This window comes from Gadus macrocephalus, chromosome 16, assembly GCF_031168955.1.
Source record: "Gadus macrocephalus chromosome 16, ASM3116895v1".
NCBI lineage: Eukaryota > Metazoa > Chordata > Actinopteri > Gadiformes > Gadidae > Gadus > Gadus macrocephalus.
In genome coordinates, this window is record NC_082397.1 from 19,888,837 (window position 1) to 19,893,836 (window position 5,000).

Here is a 5,000-nt window from a genome sequence, read left to right on the forward strand (position 1 = left end):
CACTTTGTTTGAGGGATTTGCTCCCAGTCGGCCATGACTATATCTGTACATTCGTGTGTGCGCGCAATGTGTGATTTTTATGTGTGTGTGTGTGTGGGTGCATGTGTGTGTATGTTTGTGTGTATGTGCGCGAGTGTGCCTTGCATGGCAAAAAAGCCACGCTTCCTAACTGTAAGAGGATTAGCGACTTGAAAAAAGGTAGCCTTCATTTAATTGAAGGCTTACGAGCGGCTAGAAAAAAGTCAAAGCGGTGAAAGTGAGGGTATAACCCAGCCCAGAACATCTTGTCGAGACGACGTTCGCTAAAGTGTCTTCTGTGCTTTCTTCATCTTTCCCTCCTCCCAGCCTTCCTCTCAACGTCGGAGACACGTGTCATACTTTATCGGCCAAACCTCTGCTCTCCCTCTCTAAAGACGTTTGCAGGATTTCGCAATATTTTAATCTCTTCACTGTGGTGAAGAAAGGTGCCTCAACTATTATTACAACGCTGTGATCTTTGGAGGCCGTGGACCTCCGTGCCTCCAGTTCTCTGGATTAAGCAGAGGGACATAGGGAACGTAGCACAGCCTCTGTTGGCTTTACGTATTTTTATAGACAGAGGAAAGGAGATTTCGTCTGTTTGTGAGGACAGTAACGCAATAACATTGTTGTCTAAACTGCTTAGCGCAATGCTGTCACATTTAATCACAGTATGGTTGGGTTTGGGTGTCGTTGAAGGGTTAAATAAGAACTATCCAAATCACTATAGGTTTACTATAAGACACTCATGAACACAAACACACACACACACACACACACACACACACACACACACACACACACACACACATACTCTCTCTGTGTCTACGAACCCATGCACTGTCCACCCGTACACACACAAACGCATCACATCAGATTACTCTTGGCTAAAACACACGATTTTGTATTATTAAAGCAGAGCCTGGCCTTCCAGTAATGAAAATTACAGTGTAGCTGTCAGCCTTCTGCAGTTCCTCCAAATCACACTGTTTGGAAGGGACACCTGGACAGTCTGTTTCCAGAGCGATGTGATAAGTGGTGTGACGCTTACACTATTAGAAACTGATGTTGATCAAACACACCATTGTTGCTAAGCGCTTGATTTGACCAATGGGACTTGAACAGAACGCCGCTGACCTTTAACCCCCCGCATTATGACCCCCTCATCACCGGTTGCTTGAGGCAATAGTGAGCATGTTTTATTCATGCACGCAGTAGCAGATTGTGAGATGGCCAAATGATTGCTGTTATTTACCGCCATTAACTCTTAAACGCAGACAATTTGATGGCGGTTGCTCTCGCTTTGTCCAGGTGCCACGTCCAAATCAGCAGCCGCCACAACGGTTGGAGCTGAAATGATGAAGAGACGAAGCGAGGGACATGACTCTCATGACAGGTACCACATATTTCAGGTAAACACAGAAAATAACGCAGCCCATCCCTCTGTATCTGGGATTCAAAATATTGAAACGAAAGCAGAGACAAACTGACAACGACAAGGACCACGATTTATTTTCCCTGCAAACAGTGTAGCAACATGACAACAAAAACCCTCTTGAACATCTTATACATATTTCTAGGTTGGCATTTGTTTTTTAATGCCTGTATGTGCATGTGTGTTTGCATGTGTGCTGGTGTTTCTGCCATATATATATATATGGCTACATATATGGGAATGTTTGAGCCTGGATGAGCGCATGTATGTGTGTGCGTGCGTGCGTGCGTGCGTGCGTGCGTGCGTGCGTGCGTGCGTGCGTGCGTGCGTGCGTGCGTGCGTGCGTGTGTGCGTCTGTGTGTCCTTCATCTTGTTAAAGCAGGCGAGCGGTTCTCCCTTCGACCCAAGAGTTTTAGTTTTTCCCCACACACTCCCTGGTAGTAGTAGCATAGCCTACTGTACAGCATTAGATGGGGCTAATTAGATCTCAATGCAGAGAGCTCCCTTAAGTACTATTCAACACCATTTCCCCAGCCTATCTGATTGGTAAGCTGAGTCATTAGCCCCGGCCCCTCTGCCCGTTGCATTTCAAATCTAGTGGTCGACGGGGGGCCTCGTCAGCCTAATTCCAGCACATTATAAGAATGGTTCTCACAACACCGGTCAGATTAGGGCTCAGTGGGGGCCTCTTGCTTGGGAACACAAGACTTAAGCCACTGGTTTGGATTTCATATTTACTTGTTTGTGTGGAAGAAAAGGTCTACTATTGTCTACAATCTTATTTAAAAAAATTGCGATAACAGCAATTTAAGAATTTCCAATCTTTTTCATCTACTTTTCCTCCACTGTTACTTGCCCACTATCCTTCAAAAGGTTCCAATGGGACTATCTAGTACCTACTCTGCTACAACTTTGCCTCCATGACTCTGACTGCACCATCCTACACACTGCATGCAGTCCCCTTACAAACTCTCCCTGCATATTCTGCCTACAAGACCCCAGTCCACTGCTTTCATTCTTCATCGTCTTATTTGGAGTAACACGCGTTTGCAGCGCCGTCCCATCAACAACCCGCCTACCAGCGATCCTCCCCGGTAAGCCCTCTTTACAGCCGGCCTGGATCTCTTCTTTCCTATACCTCTCCCTTTTAGGAGAATAAAAACATTAATATTCACTTGTTTTTCTCCTATGTCTGCATTGGGGTTCAGCTTGTGATTTGAGAGATACTCGGAAGCATGTGACTTGCGTCTTGGTTGGTCTTGGCTGTTCCCTATGCCGATGAGAGAGATGGCATAATCAGCCTGATTACACCCAGATTGTATGCCCATTGATATATTTCAGGTGTTCATGCAAGAGAGAAGGGGGGTTAGGTGTGAAACCCACACAGCACATGCAGCAAACCATCTATTTATCTATCTAATTGAACACCTTGCCCGTGATCTTACTACTGTAAGATAGCTGATGGAAGTCCTCCATAATTCTGACACTTATTCATTATTTCACTTAGTGTATACAAACATTAATTAACACAGGTACATATTCTGAATTAAAACGTGTGACCTAATGGCAAGATCTAGTATTTTGTTCATTGTATTTTAACACCATTAACTGCATAAATTTCAAGCTTGTAATTGCTGCCTTATAGTATTGTTTTTGTTGTCCATGGAACCTTTACGTCCATGGTCTCCTTTTTGTGTAAAGAAGTAAATCCCCTTTTATTTGTTCATCCCTTTATCACATTCGCAGTCTCACAGGGCTTTACAGGCCATGTATTTATGATAGCCCCAAACCCAAGCCATAGGGCATGAGAGCAGCCCTTTAAATACCAAGGAAGAAATCTTGATATTCCTTCCAGGAATGTTAAAGAATGCAATGGTGCCATAATTGACATAAATAGTCATATTAAATGTTTTTTAAGGTTATTAAACATTTTGATTTACAAAATGCATAATACAAAGTCATATATATGTAAGCAGGGATTATAATATTATCAGGGGGTTATTTCTACTGAATGGCATCATTTTAAGAGGGTACACAGGTGATGGCTGCTTAAACCAGTCATCCTACTGAATGGCATCATTTTAAGAGGGTACACAGGTGATGGCTGCTTAAACCAGTCATCCTCCACACACTCTCCCCAGTCCAGAAACATCTTATGAAGAGAAAGCCTATAGAGAGAGAGAGTATGTTTTTCAATATGTATTCTGCTCCCTTTAGCGCTACCTTTATAGCGCCACTCGTTCTCATCTCCTGCTTGCCTTGGTGCTGTCTGTCTAGTGTCTCCTTCAGAGACAGACTGCTCTGCATGCAAAGCACTCCCCTGATCGATAACTTGCCCTCCACGTCTGCCATGCTGGGTGTCACAACTGGAATAACATTAGCTTGGCCTGTTTGTACAGCCCCGTTCTCACTCACTGAATAAGGGCGACTCAATGCAGAACAATCATTTATAACAACACAGTCAAAGAAGAGATGAATCCCGGGGAGGAGAGAGAGAGGAGGAGAGAGAGAGAGAGCGAGAGAGAGAGAGAGAGAGAGAGGGAGAAAGAGAGAGAGAAAGAAAGAGAGAGCTGAATAATTCTCACCATCTGGCCCATTTTAGCTTCATTATCTTGTGTTATTTTTTACACCAGATTTACTGACTATTTACTTTATTTATATAGCACTTTTCATACACAAGGCAGACTCAAAGTGCTTCACATATAAACATTGTCAAACAATACAATAAAATAAAATTAATTAATAGAAAAGAAAACATGTGCGAAAAATTTGTAAAATAGTAAGAAAATAAAGGCAAAGTTAAAAAAGCATTTTAGGTTTAAGAAAGTGTGATGTAAGATTTAGCAGAAAGCTAAATTGTTCAGTCATTAACAGCTATACGCCTTCGTAAGATGCACAGAACTATATACAATCAAGGAACGAAATATGTGACATGAAATGTCGCTCTCATACATGATCTCAATACAGGTAGTTCAAGATCTCACACACCCTTGCCTGCTCCCTATGTTTTCATTGAAAGCCACACAGACAGCATATGTCGTTACGTGTTGCTGCACCAATTAGCAGCAATTAACACTGTCCTGCTGAGCACCTGCGTGTGCATCTGGCGTGCATTATCAGATCTGTGCGCTCAAACACCAAATCTATCGCAGCAGGAGCCCCCCGTCTGTCCCATGAGGCACTGCATTTCACACTTATCTTTCTCTTGGATGTGTGTGTGTGTGTGTGTGTGTGTGTGTGTGTGTGTGTGTGTGTGTGTGTGTGTGTGTGTGTGTGTGTGTGTGTGTGTGTGTGTGTGTGTGTGTGTGTGTGTGTGTGTGAGAGAGAGAGAGAGAGAGAGAGAGAGAGAGAGAGAGAGAGAGAGAGAGACAGAGACAGAGAGAGAGAAGAGAGAGAGAGAGAGAGAGAGAGAGAGAGAGAGAGAGAGAGAGAGAGAGAGAGAGAGAGAGAGAGAGAGAGAGAGAGAGAAAGAGAGATTGGTTGGTTGTTTATGGGAACAGCATTAGTGCATTGTTTTGGTTAAAGTGTTAGCCTTTTGTCCAGAAGT